Source organism: Astyanax mexicanus, chromosome 6, assembly GCF_023375975.1.
Source record: "Astyanax mexicanus isolate ESR-SI-001 chromosome 6, AstMex3_surface, whole genome shotgun sequence".
NCBI lineage: Eukaryota > Metazoa > Chordata > Actinopteri > Characiformes > Acestrorhamphidae > Astyanax > Astyanax mexicanus.
The window spans coordinates 13,813,013-13,827,417 of NC_064413.1; the positions used below are offsets into that span (position 1 = coordinate 13,813,013).

At 41.5% G+C, this 14,405-nt stretch overlaps 25 non-coding genes across 25 annotated transcripts; all 25 read right to left on the minus strand.

Moving 5' to 3' along the window:
- Positions 1-195: 195 nt before the first annotated feature.
- LOC125802781 (U5 spliceosomal RNA) lies at positions 196-312 on the minus strand. The gene has a single exon (XR_007439832.1). It is a non-coding gene; the product is annotated as a U5 spliceosomal RNA (small nuclear RNA).
- A 527-nt stretch (positions 313-839) lies between these two features.
- On the minus strand, positions 840-1,030 carry LOC125802830 (U2 spliceosomal RNA). Its single transcript, XR_007439882.1, has one exon. It is a non-coding gene; the product is annotated as a U2 spliceosomal RNA (small nuclear RNA).
- A 309-nt stretch (positions 1,031-1,339) lies between these two features.
- Positions 1,340-1,456, minus strand: LOC125802782 (U5 spliceosomal RNA). Its single transcript, XR_007439833.1, has one exon. It is a non-coding gene; the product is annotated as a U5 spliceosomal RNA (small nuclear RNA).
- Positions 1,457-1,984: 528 nt separating this feature from the next.
- Positions 1,985-2,175, minus strand: LOC125802841 (U2 spliceosomal RNA). Its single transcript, XR_007439893.1, has one exon. It is a non-coding gene; the product is annotated as a U2 spliceosomal RNA (small nuclear RNA).
- Positions 2,176-2,485: 310 nt separating this feature from the next.
- LOC125802783 (U5 spliceosomal RNA) lies at positions 2,486-2,602 on the minus strand. The gene has a single exon (XR_007439834.1). It is a non-coding gene; the product is annotated as a U5 spliceosomal RNA (small nuclear RNA).
- A 527-nt stretch (positions 2,603-3,129) lies between these two features.
- Positions 3,130-3,320, minus strand: LOC125802847 (U2 spliceosomal RNA). Its single transcript, XR_007439897.1, has one exon. It is a non-coding gene; the product is annotated as a U2 spliceosomal RNA (small nuclear RNA).
- Positions 3,321-3,630: 310 nt separating this feature from the next.
- LOC125802784 (U5 spliceosomal RNA) lies at positions 3,631-3,747 on the minus strand. Its single transcript, XR_007439835.1, has one exon. It is a non-coding gene; the product is annotated as a U5 spliceosomal RNA (small nuclear RNA).
- A 527-nt stretch (positions 3,748-4,274) lies between these two features.
- LOC125802848 (U2 spliceosomal RNA) lies at positions 4,275-4,465 on the minus strand. Its single transcript, XR_007439898.1, has one exon. It is a non-coding gene; the product is annotated as a U2 spliceosomal RNA (small nuclear RNA).
- A 310-nt stretch (positions 4,466-4,775) lies between these two features.
- Positions 4,776-4,892, minus strand: LOC125802785 (U5 spliceosomal RNA). Its single transcript, XR_007439836.1, has one exon. It is a non-coding gene; the product is annotated as a U5 spliceosomal RNA (small nuclear RNA).
- A 515-nt stretch (positions 4,893-5,407) lies between these two features.
- LOC125802849 (U2 spliceosomal RNA) lies at positions 5,408-5,598 on the minus strand. The gene has a single exon (XR_007439899.1). It is a non-coding gene; the product is annotated as a U2 spliceosomal RNA (small nuclear RNA).
- Positions 5,599-5,912: 314 nt separating this feature from the next.
- LOC125802787 (U5 spliceosomal RNA) lies at positions 5,913-6,029 on the minus strand. The gene has a single exon (XR_007439838.1). It is a non-coding gene; the product is annotated as a U5 spliceosomal RNA (small nuclear RNA).
- Positions 6,030-6,556: 527 nt separating this feature from the next.
- LOC125802851 (U2 spliceosomal RNA) lies at positions 6,557-6,747 on the minus strand. Its single transcript, XR_007439901.1, has one exon. It is a non-coding gene; the product is annotated as a U2 spliceosomal RNA (small nuclear RNA).
- Positions 6,748-7,058: 311 nt separating this feature from the next.
- Positions 7,059-7,175, minus strand: LOC125802788 (U5 spliceosomal RNA). Its single transcript, XR_007439839.1, has one exon. It is a non-coding gene; the product is annotated as a U5 spliceosomal RNA (small nuclear RNA).
- A 516-nt stretch (positions 7,176-7,691) lies between these two features.
- LOC125802852 (U2 spliceosomal RNA) lies at positions 7,692-7,882 on the minus strand. Its single transcript, XR_007439902.1, has one exon. It is a non-coding gene; the product is annotated as a U2 spliceosomal RNA (small nuclear RNA).
- Positions 7,883-8,196: 314 nt separating this feature from the next.
- LOC125802789 (U5 spliceosomal RNA) lies at positions 8,197-8,313 on the minus strand. The gene has a single exon (XR_007439840.1). It is a non-coding gene; the product is annotated as a U5 spliceosomal RNA (small nuclear RNA).
- Positions 8,314-8,841: 528 nt separating this feature from the next.
- Positions 8,842-9,032, minus strand: LOC125802853 (U2 spliceosomal RNA). The gene has a single exon (XR_007439903.1). It is a non-coding gene; the product is annotated as a U2 spliceosomal RNA (small nuclear RNA).
- Positions 9,033-9,344: 312 nt separating this feature from the next.
- On the minus strand, positions 9,345-9,461 carry LOC125802790 (U5 spliceosomal RNA). The gene has a single exon (XR_007439841.1). It is a non-coding gene; the product is annotated as a U5 spliceosomal RNA (small nuclear RNA).
- Positions 9,462-9,977: 516 nt separating this feature from the next.
- LOC125802854 (U2 spliceosomal RNA) lies at positions 9,978-10,168 on the minus strand. The gene has a single exon (XR_007439904.1). It is a non-coding gene; the product is annotated as a U2 spliceosomal RNA (small nuclear RNA).
- Positions 10,169-10,480: 312 nt separating this feature from the next.
- Positions 10,481-10,597, minus strand: LOC125802791 (U5 spliceosomal RNA). The gene has a single exon (XR_007439842.1). It is a non-coding gene; the product is annotated as a U5 spliceosomal RNA (small nuclear RNA).
- A 516-nt stretch (positions 10,598-11,113) lies between these two features.
- Positions 11,114-11,304, minus strand: LOC125802855 (U2 spliceosomal RNA). Its single transcript, XR_007439905.1, has one exon. It is a non-coding gene; the product is annotated as a U2 spliceosomal RNA (small nuclear RNA).
- Positions 11,305-11,616: 312 nt separating this feature from the next.
- On the minus strand, positions 11,617-11,733 carry LOC125802792 (U5 spliceosomal RNA). The gene has a single exon (XR_007439843.1). It is a non-coding gene; the product is annotated as a U5 spliceosomal RNA (small nuclear RNA).
- Positions 11,734-12,249: 516 nt separating this feature from the next.
- On the minus strand, positions 12,250-12,440 carry LOC125802856 (U2 spliceosomal RNA). The gene has a single exon (XR_007439906.1). It is a non-coding gene; the product is annotated as a U2 spliceosomal RNA (small nuclear RNA).
- Positions 12,441-12,754: 314 nt separating this feature from the next.
- LOC125802793 (U5 spliceosomal RNA) lies at positions 12,755-12,871 on the minus strand. Its single transcript, XR_007439844.1, has one exon. It is a non-coding gene; the product is annotated as a U5 spliceosomal RNA (small nuclear RNA).
- Positions 12,872-13,399: 528 nt separating this feature from the next.
- Positions 13,400-13,590, minus strand: LOC125802857 (U2 spliceosomal RNA). The gene has a single exon (XR_007439907.1). It is a non-coding gene; the product is annotated as a U2 spliceosomal RNA (small nuclear RNA).
- A 312-nt stretch (positions 13,591-13,902) lies between these two features.
- Positions 13,903-14,019, minus strand: LOC125802794 (U5 spliceosomal RNA). Its single transcript, XR_007439845.1, has one exon. It is a non-coding gene; the product is annotated as a U5 spliceosomal RNA (small nuclear RNA).
- Between the last annotated feature and the right edge of the window lie 386 nt (positions 14,020-14,405).

Genomic DNA, 14,405 nt, shown 5'->3' on the forward strand with positions numbered 1-14,405 from the left:
AAAGAGGTCTGTCTTTTACCATTATTCCTTACAAACTTTTTTTTTTTTTTTTTTTACTGTTTTCTTTTGTCATCATTCCTTCCTAGTCTATTTTTTTTTTATTATTATTATTTATTGATTCATTCATGTTTTCATTCTCTCTCTCTCTCTCTCTCTGTCTTTTTTTTTTTTTTTTTTTTTGGTACTGAGATGAGCAGCTTCGCTAAAAGCAAAGCTTTCAAAAAATAAGCAATACTCGTCAACGTTCCCCTCCACGGAAATCTTTAGTAAAAGGCGAAAGATTTATACGTGAATGAAGAGAAACCCGAGCTATACCCGTAACCCACCAAACCCCTCCGAGGTCCAGAAAGGGCCGAGGCAGCTGGAGGAAGGCAGGGAGCAAGGGCAGATTGAGAGGGAAGACAACCTTCAACTTTTTTGTCTTCTCCTCCAGTTAAAACGCACGAGTCCTGATGACGTCACACCTGAGCGGGACGGTCGTCCTTGCCTAAAGAGCAGAAGGGGACACAAAAGAACACAAAGAGACAAGCCAAACAACATATCGAGTTAAAAAAAAAAAAAAAGTTAAAAAAAAAAAAAAAAAAAAAAAAAGAACAAAAACGGAGGGAAAACGGAAAACGCGCGAAAAAGACCCTCCCCTGCCAGCAAGTACAGAATTAAATAAATAAATAAACAAACAGAAGAAGAAAACAACACAAGCATGCATGGGTTCACTTCAAAACACAAGCCGAAGAAAAACAAGACAGATCACAGGAACTGACCATCCCCCGATCAATTCCAGCCCTCTTGAGCACTTAGCCAACGACCCAGTCGTTTCTTCTTTCTTTGCACCGCTGTAAGGAAGGTGCACCGCTCCTGGAGGTACTGCAATACCAGGTCGATGCGTGGAGCAGAAGGAGCAAGCTCCTGTTCTGGCTCCCTGTTCTAAAAATCCATTTAATATGTAGCCCTCATATAGAGGGCGTATCAGATATTAAACTGATAAGAACAGATACTACACTTGATCTTAGCCAAAAGGCCGAGAAGCGATAACCCGAATATCGCCACCTGGTTGCGGGGCCCTTCTTTTTACTATGTAGCTACTAAGCGGCGAAGCCAACAGATGTCCCACCCATTTAACGTCACCCTACTCTAGCCATTGTTCAAAGAGGTCTGTCTTTTACCATTATTCCTTACAAACTTTTTTTTTTTTTTTTTTACTGTTTTCTTTTGTCATCATTCCTTCCTAGTCTATTTTTTTTTTATTATTATTATTTATTGATTCATTCATGTTTTCATTCTCTCTCTCTCTCTCTCTCTGTCTTTTTTTTTTTTTTTTTTTTTTGGTACTGAGATGAGCAGCTTCGCTAAAAGCAAAGCTTTCAAAAAATAAGCAATACTCGTCAACGTTCCCCTCCACGGAAATCTTTAGTAAAAGGCGAAAGATTTATACGTGAATGAAGAGAAACCCGAGCTATACCCGTAACCCACCAAACCCCTCCGAGGTCCAGAAAGGGCCGAGGCAGCTGGAGGAAGGCAGGGAGCAAGGGCAGATTGAGAGGGAAGACAACCTTCAACTTTTTTGTCTTCTCCTCCAGTTAAAACGCACGAGTCCTGATGACGTCACACCTGAGCGGGACGGTCGTCCTTGCCTAAAGAGCAGAAGGGGACACAAAAGAACACAAAGAGACAAGCCAAACAACATATCGAGTTAAAAAAAAAAAAAAAAGTTAAAAAAAAAAAAAAAAAAAAAAAAAGAACAAAAACGGAGGGAAAACGGAAAACGCGCGAAAAAGACCCTCCCCTGCCAGCAAGTACAGAATTAAATAAATAAATAAACAAACAGAAGAAGAAAACAACACAAGCATGCATGGGTTCACTTCAAAACACAAGCCGAAGAAAAACAAGACAGATCACAGGAACTGACCATCCCCCGATCAATTCCAGCCCTCTTGAGCACTTAGCCAACGACCCAGTCGTTTCTTCTTTCTTTGCACCGCTGTAAGGAAGGTGCACCGCTCCTGGAGGTACTGCAATACCAGGTCGATGCGTGGAGCAGAAGGAGCAAGCTCCTGTTCTGGCTCCCTGTTCTAAAAATCCATTTAATATGTAGCCCTCATATAGAGGGCGTATCAGATATTAAACTGATAAGAACAGATACTACACTTGATCTTAGCCAAAAGGCCGAGAAGCGATAACCCGAATATCGCCACCTGGTTGCGGGGCCCTTCTTTTTACTATGTAGCTACTAAGCGGCGAAGCCAACAGATGTCCCACCCATTTAACGTCACCCTACTCTAGCCATTGTTCAAAGAGGTCTGTCTTTTACCATTATTCCTTACAAACTTTTTTTTTTTTTTTTTTTACTGTTTTCTTTTGTCATCATTCCTTCCTAGTCTATTTTTTTTTTATTATTATTATTTATTGATTCATTCATGTTTTCATTCTCTCTCTCTCTCTCTCTCTGTCTTTTTTTTTTTTTTTTTTTTTTGGTACTGAGATGAGCAGCTTCGCTAAAAGCAAAGCTTTCAAAAAATAAGCAATACTCGTCAACGTTCCCCTCCACGGAAATCTTTAGTAAAAGGCGAAAGATTTATACGTGAATGAAGAGAAACCCGAGCTATACCCGTAACCCACCAAACCCCTCCGAGGTCCAGAAAGGGCCGAGGCAGCTGGAGGAAGGCAGGGAGCAAGGGCAGATTGAGAGGGAAGACAACCTTCAACTTTTTTGTCTTCTCCTCCAGTTAAAACGCACGAGTCCTGATGACGTCACACCTGAGCGGGACGGTCGTCCTTGCCTAAAGAGCAGAAGGGGACACAAAAGAACACAAAGAGACAAGCCAAACAACATATCGAGTTAAAAAAAAAAAAAAAGTTAAAAAAAAAAAAAAAAAAAAAAAAAGAACAAAAACGGAGGGAAAACGGAAAACGCGCGAAAAAGACCCTCCCCTGCCAGCAAGTACAGAATTAAATAAATAAATAAACAAACAGAAGAAGAAAACAACACAAGCATGCATGGGTTCACTTCAAAACACAAGCCGAAGAAAAACAAGACAGATCACAGGAACTGACCATCCCCCGATCAATTCCAGCCCTCTTGAGCACTTAGCCAACGACCCAGTCGTTTCTTCTTTCTTTGCACCGCTGTAAGGAAGGTGCACCGCTCCTGGAGGTACTGCAATACCAGGTCGATGCGTGGAGCAGAAGGAGCAAGCTCCTGTTCTGGCTCCCTGTTCTAAAAATCCATTTAATATGTAGCCCTCATATAGAGGGCGTATCAGATATTAAACTGATAAGAACAGATACTACACTTGATCTTAGCCAAAAGGCCGAGAAGCGATAACCCGAATATCGCCACCTGGTTGCGGGGCCCTTCTTTTTACTATGTAGCTACTAAGCGGCGAAGCCAACAGATGTCCCACCCATTTAACGTCACCCTACTCTAGCCATTGTTCAAAGAGGTCTGTCTTTTACCATTATTCCTTACAAACTTTTTTTTTTTTTTTTTTTACTGTTTTCTTTTGTCATCATTCCTTCCTAGTCTATTTTTTTTTTATTATTATTATTTATTGATTCATTCATGTTTTCATTCTCTCTCTCTCTCTCTCTCTGTCTTTTTTTTTTTTTTTTTTTTTTGGTACTGAGATGAGCAGCTTCGCTAAAAGCAAAGCTTTCAAAAAATAAGCAATACTCGTCAACGTTCCCCTCCACGGAAATCTTTAGTAAAAGGCGAAAGATTTATACGTGAATGAAGAGAAACCCGAGCTATACCCGTAACCCACCAAACCCCTCCGAGGTCCAGAAAGGGCCGAGGCAGCTGGAGGAAGGCAGGGAGCAAGGGCAGATTGAGAGGGAAGACAACCTTCAACTTTTTTGTCTTCTCCTCCAGTTAAAACGCACGAGTCCTGATGACGTCACACCTGAGCGGGACGGTCGTCCTTGCCTAAAGAGCAGAAGGGGACACAAAAGAACACAAAGAGACAAGCCAAACAACATATCGAGTTAAAAAAAAAAAAAAAGTTAAAAAAAAAAAAAAAAAAAAAAAAAGAACAAAAACGGAGGGAAAACGGAAAACGCGCGAAAAAGACCCTCCCCTGCCAGCAAGTACAGAATTAAATAAATAAATAAACAAACAGAAGAAGAAAACAACACAAGCATGCATGGGTTCACTTCAAAACACAAGCCGAAGAAAAACAAGACAGATCACAGGAACTGACCATCCCCCGATCAATTCCAGCCCTCTTGAGCACTTAGCCAACGACCCAGTCGTTTCTTCTTTCTTTGCACCGCTGTAAGGAAGGTGCACCGCTCCTGGAGGTACTGCAATACCAGGTCGATGCGTGGAGCAGAAGGAGCAAGCTCCTGTTCTGGCTCCCTGTTCTAAAAATCCATTTAATATGTAGCCCTCATATAGAGGGCGTATCAGATATTAAACTGATAAGAACAGATACTACACTTGATCTTAGCCAAAAGGCCGAGAAGCGATAACCCGAATATCGCCACCTGGTTGCGGGGCCCTTCTTTTTACTATGTAGCTACTAAGCGGCGAAGCCAACAGATGTCCCACCCATTTAACGTCACCCTACTCTAGCCATTGTTCAAAGAGGTCTGTCTTTTACCATTATTCCTTACAAACTTTTTTTTTTTTTTTTTTTACTGTTTTCTTTTGTCATCATTCCTTCCTAGTCTATTTTTTTTTTATTATTATTATTTATTGATTCATTCATGTTTTCATTCTCTCTCTCTCTCTCTCTCTGTCTTTTTTTTTTTTTTTTTTTTTTGGTACTGAGATGAGCAGCTTCGCTAAAAGCAAAGCTTTCAAAAAATAAGCAATACTCGTCAACGTTCCCCTCCACGGAAATCTTTAGTAAAAGGCGAAAGATTTATACGTGAATGAAGAGAAACCCGAGCTATACCCGTAACCCACCAAACCCCTCCGAGGTCCAGAAAGGGCCGAGGCAGCTGGAGGAAGGCAGGGAGCAAGGGCAGATTGAGAGGGAAGACAACCTTCAACTTTTTTGTCTTCTCCTCCAGTTAAAACGCACGAGTCCTGATGACGTCACACCTGAGCGGGACGGTCGTCCTTGCCTAAAGAGCAGAAGGGGACACAAAAGAACACAAAGAGACAAGCCAAACAACATATCGAGTTAAAAAAAAAAAAAAAAAAAAAAAAAAAAAAAGAACAAAAACGGAGGGAAAACGGAAAACGCGCGAAAAAGACCCTCCCCTGCCAGCGAGTACAGAATTAAATAAATAAATAAACAAACAGAAGAAGAAAACAACACAAGCATGCATGGGTTCACTTCAAAACACAAGCAGAAAAAAAACAAGACAGATCACAGGAACTGACCATCCCCCGATCAATTCCAGCCCTCTTGAGCACTTAGCCAACGACCCAGTCGTTTCTTCTTTCTTTGCACCGCTGTAAGGAAGGTGCACCGCTCCTGGAGGTACTGCAATACCAGGTCGATGCGTGGAGCAGAAGGAGCAAGCTCCTGTTCTGGCTCCCTGTTCTAAAAATCCATTTAATATGTAGCCCTCATATAGAGGGCGTATCAGATATTAAACTGATAAGAACAGATACTACACTTGATCTTAGCCAAAAGGCCGAGAAGCGATAACCCGAATATCGCCACCTGGTTGCGGGGCCCTTCTTTTTACTATGTAGCTACTAAGCGGCGAAGCCAACAGATGTCCCACCCATTTAACGTCACCCTACTCTAGCCATTGTTCAAAGAGGTCTGTCTTTTACCATTATTCCTTACAAACTTTTTTTTTTTTTTTTTTTACTGTTTTCTTTTGTCATCATTCCTTCCTAGTCTATTTTTTTTTTATTATTATTATTTATTGATTCATTCATGTTTTCATTCTCTCTCTCTCTCTCTCTCTCTCTGTCTTTTTTTTTTTTTTTTTTTTTTGGTACTGAGATGAGCAGCTTCGCTAAAAGCAAAGCTTTCAAAAAATAAGCAATACTCGTCAACGTTCCCCTCCACGGAAATCTTTAGTAAAAGGCGAAAGATTTATACGTGAATGAAGAGAAACCCGAGCTATACCCGTAACCCACCAAACCCCTCCGAGGTCCAGAAAGGGCCGAGGCAGCTGGAGGAAGGCAGGGAGCAAGGGCAGATTGAGAGGGAAGACAACCTTCAACTTTTTTGTCTTCTCCTCCAGTTAAAACGCACGAGTCCTGATGACGTCACACCTGAGCGGGACGGTCGTCCTTGCCTAAAGAGCAGAAGGGGACACAAAAGAACACAAAGAGACAAGCCAAACAACATATCGAGTTAAAAAAAAAAAAAAAAGTTAAAAAAAAAAAAAAAAAAAAAAAAGAACAAAAACGGAGGGAAAACGGAAAACGCGCGAAAAAGACCCTCCCCTGCCAGCGAGTACAGAATTAAATAAATAAATAAACAAACAGAAGAAGAAAACAACACAAGCATGCATGGGTTCACTTCAAAACACAAGCCGAAGAAAAACAAGACAGATCACAGGAACTGACCATCCCCCGATCAATTCCAGCCCTCTTGAGCACTTAGCCAACGACCCAGTCGTTTCTTCTTTCTTTGCACCGCTGTAAGGAAGGTGCACCGCTCCTGGAGGTACTGCAATACCAGGTCGATGCGTGGAGCAGAAGGAGCAAGCTCCTGTTCTGGCTCCCTGTTCTAAAAATCCATTTAATATGTAGCCCTCATATAGAGGGCGTATCAGATATTAAACTGATAAGAACAGATACTACACTTGATCTTAGCCAAAAGGCCGAGAAGCGATAACCCGAATATCGCCACCTGGTTGCGGGGCCCTTCTTTTTACTATGTAGCTACTAAGCGGCGAAGCCAACAGATGTCCCACCCATTTAACGTCACCCTACTCTAGCCATTGTTCAAAGAGGTCTGTCTTTTACCATTATTCCTTACAAACTTTTTTTTTTTTTTTTTTTTACTGTTTTCTTTTGTCATCATTCCTTCCTAGTCTATTTTTTTTTATTATTATTATTTATTGATTCGTTCATGTTTTCATTCTCTCTCTCTCTCTGTCTGTCTTTTTTTTTTTTTTTTTTTTTTTTTGGTACTGAGATGAGCAGCTTCGCTAAAAGCAAAGCTTTCAAAAAATAAGCAATACTCGTCAACGTTCCCCTCCACGGAAATCTTTAGTAAAAGGCGAAAGATTTATACGTGAATGAAGAGAAACCCGAGCTATACCCGTAACCCACCAAACCCCTCCGAGGTCCAGAAAGGGCCGAGGCAGCTGGAGGAAGGCAGGGAGCAAGGGCAGATTGAGAGGGAAGACAACCTTCAACTTTTTTGTCTTCTCCTCCAGTTAAAACGCACGAGTCCTGATGACGTCACACCTGAGCGGGACGGTCGTCCTTGCCTAAAGAGCAGAAGGGGACACAAAAGAACACAAAGAGACAAGCCAAACAACATATCGAGTTAAAAAAAAAAAAAAAAAAAAAAAAAAAAAAAAGAACAAAAACGGAGGGAAAACGGAAAACGCGCGAAAAAGACCCTCCCCTGCCAGCGAGTACAGAATTAAATAAATAAATAAACAAACAGAAGAAGAAAACAACACAAGCATGCATGGGTTCACTTCAAAACACAAGCAGAAAAAAAACAAGACAGATCACAGGAACTGACCATCCCCCGATCAATTCCAGCCCTCTTGAGCACTTAGCCAACGACCCAGTCGTTTCTTCTTTCTTTGCACCGCTGTAAGGAAGGTGCACCGCTCCTGGAGGTACTGCAATACCAGGTCGATGCGTGGAGCAGAAGGAGCAAGCTCCTGTTCTGGCTCCCTGTTCTAAAAATCCATTTAATATGTAGCCCTCATATAGAGGGCGTATCAGATATTAAACTGATAAGAACAGATACTACACTTGATCTTAGCCAAAAGGCCGAGAAGCGATAACCCGAATATCGCCACCTGGTTGCGGGGCCCTTCTTTTTACTATGTAGCTACTAAGCGGCGAAGCCAACAGATGTCCCACCCATTTAACGTCACCCTACTCTAGCCATTGTTCAAAGAGGTCTGTCTTTTACCATTATTCCTTACAAACTTTTTTTTTTTTTTTTTTTACTGTTTTCTTTTGTCATCATTCCTTCCTAGTCTATTTTTTTTTTATTATTATTATTTATTGATTCATTCATGTTTTCATTCTCTCTCTCTCTCTCTCTCTCTCTGTCTTTTTTTTTTTTTTTTTTTTTTGGTACTGAGATGAGCAGCTTCGCTAAAAGCAAAGCTTTCAAAAAATAAGCAATACTCGTCAACGTTCCCCTCCACGGAAATCTTTAGTAAAAGGCGAAAGATTTATACGTGAATGAAGAGAAACCCGAGCTATACCCGTAACCCACCAAACCCCTCCGAGGTCCAGAAAGGGCCGAGGCAGCTGGAGGAAGGCAGGGAGCAAGGGCAGATTGAGAGGGAAGACAACCTTCAACTTTTTTGTCTTCTCCTCCAGTTAAAACGCACGAGTCCTGATGACGTCACACCTGAGCGGGACGGTCGTCCTTGCCTAAAGAGCAGAAGGGGACACAAAAGAACACAAAGAGACAAGCCAAACAACATATCGAGTTAAAAAAAAAAAAAAAAGTTAAAAAAAAAAAAAAAAAAAAAAAAAGAACAAAAACGGAGGGAAAACGGAAAACGCGCGAAAAAGACCCTCCCCTGCCAGCAAGTACAGAATTAAATAAATAAATAAACAAACAGAAGAAGAAAACAACACAAGCATGCATGGGTTCACTTCAAAACACAAGCCGAAGAAAAACAAGACAGATCACAGGAACTGACCATCCCCCGATCAATTCCAGCCCTCTTGAGCACTTAGCCAACGACCCAGTCGTTTCTTCTTTCTTTGCACCGCTGTAAGGAAGGTGCACCGCTCCTGGAGGTACTGCAATACCAGGTCGATGCGTGGAGCAGAAGGAGCAAGCTCCTGTTCTGGCTCCCTGTTCTAAAAATCCATTTAATATGTAGCCCTCATATAGAGGGCGTATCAGATATTAAACTGATAAGAACAGATACTACACTTGATCTTAGCCAAAAGGCCGAGAAGCGATAACCCGAATATCGCCACCTGGTTGCGGGGCCCTTCTTTTTACTATGTAGCTACTAAGCGGCGAAGCCAACAGATGTCCCACCCATTTAACGTCACCCTACTCTAGCCATTGTTCAAAGAGGTCTGTCTTTTACCATTATTCCTTACAAACTTTTTTTTTTTTTTTTTTTTACTGTTTTCTTTTGTCATCATTCCTTCCTAGTCTATTTTTTTTTATTATTATTATTTATTGATTCGTTCATGTTTTCATTCTCTCTCTCTCTCTGTCTGTCTTTTTTTTTTTTTTTTTTTTTTTTTTGGTACTGAGATGAGCAGCTTCGCTAAAAGCAAAGCTTTCAAAAAATAAGCAATACTCGTCAACGTTCCCCTCCACGGAAATCTTTAGTAAAAGGCGAAAGATTTATACGTGAATGAAGAGAAACCCGAGCTATACCCGTAACCCACCAAACCCCTCCGAGGTCCAGAAAGGGCCGAGGCAGCTGGAGGAAGGCAGGGAGCAAGGGCAGATTGAGAGGGAAGACAACCTTCAACTTTTTTGTCTTCTCCTCCAGTTAAAACGCACGAGTCCTGATGACGTCACACCTGAGCGGGACGGTCGTCCTTGCCTAAAGAGCAGAAGGGGACACAAAAGAACACAAAGAGACAAGCCAAACAACATATCGAGTTAAAAAAAAAAAAAAAAAAAAAAAAAAAAAAAAGAACAAAAACGGAGGGAAAACGGAAAACGCGCGAAAAAGACCCTCCCCTGCCAGCGAGTACAGAATTAAATAAATAAATAAACAAACAGAAGAAGAAAACAACACAAGCATGCATGGGTTCACTTCAAAACACAAGCAGAAAAAAAACAAGACAGATCACAGGAACTGACCATCCCCCGATCAATTCCAGCCCTCTTGAGCACTTAGCCAACGACCCAGTCGTTTCTTCTTTCTTTGCACCGCTGTAAGGAAGGTGCACCGCTCCTGGAGGTACTGCAATACCAGGTCGATGCGTGGAGCAGAAGGAGCAAGCTCCTGTTCTGGCTCCCTGTTCTAAAAATCCATTTAATATGTAGCCCTCATATAGAGGGCGTATCAGATATTAAACTGATAAGAACAGATACTACACTTGATCTTAGCCAAAAGGCCGAGAAGCGATAACCCGAATATCGCCACCTGGTTGCGGGGCCCTTCTTTTTACTATGTAGCTACTAAGCGGCGAAGCCAACAGATGTCCCACCCATTTAACGTCACCCTACTCTAGCCATTGTTCAAAGAGGTCTGTCTTTTACCATTATTCCTTACAAACTTTTTTTTTTTTTTTTTTTTACTGTTTTCTTTTGTCATCATTCCTTCCTAGTCTATTTTTTTTTATTATTATTATTTATTGATTCGTTCATGTTTTCATTCTCTCTCTCTCTCTGTCTGTCTTTTTTTTTTTTTTTTTTTTTTTTTTGGTACTGAGATGAGCAGCTTCGCTAAAAGCAAAGCTTTCAAAAAATAAGCAATACTCGTCAACGTTCCCCTCCACGGAAATCTTTAGTAAAAGGCGAAAGATTTATACGTGAATGAAGAGAAACCCGAGCTATACCCGTAACCCACCAAACCCCTCCGAGGTCCAGAAAGGGCCGAGGCAGCTGGAGGAAGGCAGGGAGCAAGGGCAGATTGAGAGGGAAGACAACCTTCAACTTTTTTGTCTTCTCCTCCAGTTAAAACGCACGAGTCCTGATGACGTCACACCTGAGCGGGACGGTCGTCCTTGCCTAAAGAGCAGAAGGGGACACAAAAGAACACAAAGAGACAAGCCAAACAACATATCGAGTTAAAAAAAAAAAAAAAAAAAAAAAAAAAAAAAAGAACAAAAACGGAGGGAAAACGGAAAACGCGCGAAAAAGACCCTCCCCTGCCAGCGAGTACAGAATTAAATAAATAAATAAACAAACAGAAGAAGAAAACAACACAAGCATGCATGGGTTCACTTCAAAACACAAGCAGAAAAAAAACAAGACAGATCACAGGAACTGACCATCCCCCGATCAATTCCAGCCCTCTTGAGCACTTAGCCAACGACCCAGTCGTTTCTTCTTTCTTTGCACCGCTGTAAGGAAGGTGCACCGCTCCTGGAGGTACTGCAATACCAGGTCGATGCGTGGAGCAGAAGGAGCAAGCTCCTGTTCTGGCTCCCTGTTCTAAAAATCCATTTAATATGTAGCCCTCATATAGAGGGCGTATCAGATATTAAACTGATAAGAACAGATACTACACTTGATCTTAGCCAAAAGGCCGAGAAGCGATAACCCGAATATCGCCACCTGGTTGCGGGGCCCTTCTTTTTACTATGTAGCTACTAAGCGGCGAAGCCAACAGATGTCCCACCCATTTAACGTCACCCTACTCTAGCCATTGTTCAAAGAGGTCTGTCTTTTACCATTATTCCTTACAAACTTTTTTTTTTTTTTTTTTTTACTGTTTTCTTTTGTCATCATTCCTTCCTAGTCTATTTTTTTTTATTATTATTATTTATTGATTCGTTCATGTTTTCATTCTCTCTCTCTCTCTGTCTGTCTTTTTTTTTTTTTTTTTTTTTTTTTTGGTACTGAGATGAGCAGCTTCGCTAAAAGCAAAGCTTTCAAAAAATAAGCAATACTCGTCAACGTTCCCCTCCACGGAAATCTTTAGTAAAAGGCGAAAGATTTATACGTGAATGAAGAGAAACCCGAGCTATACCCGTAACCCACCAAACCCCTCCGAGGTCCAGAAAGGGCCGAGGCAGCTGGAGGAAGGCAGGGAGCAAGGGCAGATTGAGAGGGAAGACAACCTTCAACTTTTTTGTCTTCTCCTCCAGTTAAAACGCACGAGTCCTGATGACGTCACACCTGAGCGGGACGGTCGTCCTTGCCTAAAGAGCAGAAGGGGACACAAAAGAACACAAAGAGACAAGCCAAACAACATATCGAGTTAAAAAAAAAAAAAAAAAAAAAAAAAAAAAAAAGAACAAAAACGGAGGGAAAACGGAAAACGCGCGAAAAAGACCCTCCCCTGCCAGCGAGTACAGAATTAAATAAATAAATAAACAAACAGAAGAAGAAAACAACACAAGCATGCATGGGTTCACTTCAAAACACAAGCAGAAAAAAAACAAGACAGATCACAGGAACTGACCATCCCCCGATCAATTCCAGCCCTCTTGAGCACTTAGCCAACGACCCAGTCGTTTCTTCTTTCTTTGCACCGCTGTAAGGAAGGTGCACCGCTCCTGGAGGTACTGCAATACCAGGTCGATGCGTGGAGCAGAAGGAGCAAGCTCCTGTTCTGGCTCCCTGTTCTAAAAATCCATTTAATATGTAGCCCTCATATAGAGGGCGTATCAGATATTAAACTGATAAGAACAGATACTACACTTGATCTTAGCCAAAAGGCCGAGAAGCGATAACCCGAATATCGCCACCTGGTTGCGGGGCCCTTCTTTTTACTATGTAGCTACTAAGCGGCGAAGCCAACAGATGTCCCACCCATTTAACGTCACCCTACTCTAGCCATTGTTCAAAGAGGTCTGTCTTTTACCATTATTCCTTACAAACTTTTTTTTTTTTTTTTTTTACTGTTTTCTTTTGTCATCATTCCTTCCTAGTCTATTTTTTTTTTATTATTATTATTTATTGATTCATTCATGTTTTCATTCTCTCTCTCTCTCTCTCTCTCTCTGTCTTTTTTTTTTTTTTTTTTTTTTGGTACTGAGATGAGCAGCTTCGCTAAAAGCAAAGCTTTCAAAAAATAAGCAATACTCGTCAACGTTCCCCTCCACGGAAATCTTTAGTAAAAGGCGAAAGATTTATACGTGAATGAAGAGAAACCCGAGCTATACCCGTAACCCACCAAACCCCTCCGAGGTCCAGAAAGGGCCGAGGCAGCTGGAGGAAGGCAGGGAGCAAGGGCAGATTGAGAGGGAAGACAACCTTCAACTTTTTTGTCTTCTCCTCCAGTTAAAACGCACGAGTCCTGATGACGTCACACCTGAGCGGGACGGTCGTCCTTGCCTAAAGAGCAGAAGGGGACACAAAAGAACACAAAGAGACAAGCCAAACAACATATCGAGTTAAAAAAAAAAAAAAAAGTTAAAAAAAAAAAAAAAAAAAAAAAAAGAACAAAAACGGAGGGAAAACGGAAAACGCGCGAAAAAGACCCTCCCCTGCCAGCAAGTACAGAATTAAATAAATAAATAAACAAACAGAAGAAGAAAACAACACAAGCATGCATGGGTTCACTTCAAAACACAAGCCGAAGAAAAACAAGACAGATCACAGGAACTGACCATCCCCCGATCAATTCCAGCCCTCTTGAGCACTTAGCCAACGACCCAGTCGTTTCTTCTTTCTTTGCACCGCTGTAAGGAAGGTGCACCGCTCCTGGAGGTACTGCAATACCAGGTCGATGCGTGGAGCAGAAGGAGCAAGCTCCTGTTCTGGCTCCCTGTTCTAAAAATCCATTTAATATGTAGCCCTCATATAGAGGGCGTATCAGATATTAAACTGATAAGAACAGATACTACACTTGATCTTAGCCAAAAGGCCGAGAAGCGATAACCCGAATATCGCCACCTGGTTGCGGGGCCCTTCTTTTTACTATGTAGCTACTAAGCGGCGAAGCCAACAGATGTCCCACCCATTTAACGTCACCCTACTCTAGCCATTGTTCAAAGAGGTCTGTCTTTTACCATTATTCCTTACAAACTTTTTTTTTTTTTTTTTTTTACTGTTTTCTTTTGTCATCATTCCTTCCTAGTCTATTTTTTTTTATTATTATTATTTATTGATTCGTTCATGTTTTCATTCTCTCTCTCTCTCTGTCTGTCTTTTTTTTTTTTTTTTTTTTTTTTTTGGTACTGAGATGAGCAGCTTCGCTAAAAGCAAAGCTTTCAAAAAATAAGCAATACTCGTCAACGTTCCCCTCCACGGAAATCTTTAGTAAAAGGCGAAAGATTTATACGTGAATGAAGAGAAACCCGAGCTATACCCGTAACCCACCAAACCCCTCCGAGGTCCAGAAAGGGCCGAGGCAGCTGGAGGAAGGCAGGGAGCAAGGGCAGATTGAGAGGGAAGACAACCTTCAACTTTTTTGTCTTCTCCTCCAGTTAAAACGCACGAGTCCTGATGACGTCACACCTGAGCGGGACGGTCGTCCTTGCCTAAAGAGCAGAAGGGGACACAAAAGAACACAAAGAGACAAGCCAAACAACATATCGAGTTAAAAAAAAAAAAAAAAAAAAAAAAAAAAAAAAGAACAAAAACGGAGGGAAAACGGAAAACGCGCGAAAAAGACCCTCCCCTGCCAGCGAGTACAGAATTAAATAAATAAATAAACAAACAGAAGAAGAAAACAACACAAGCATGCATGGG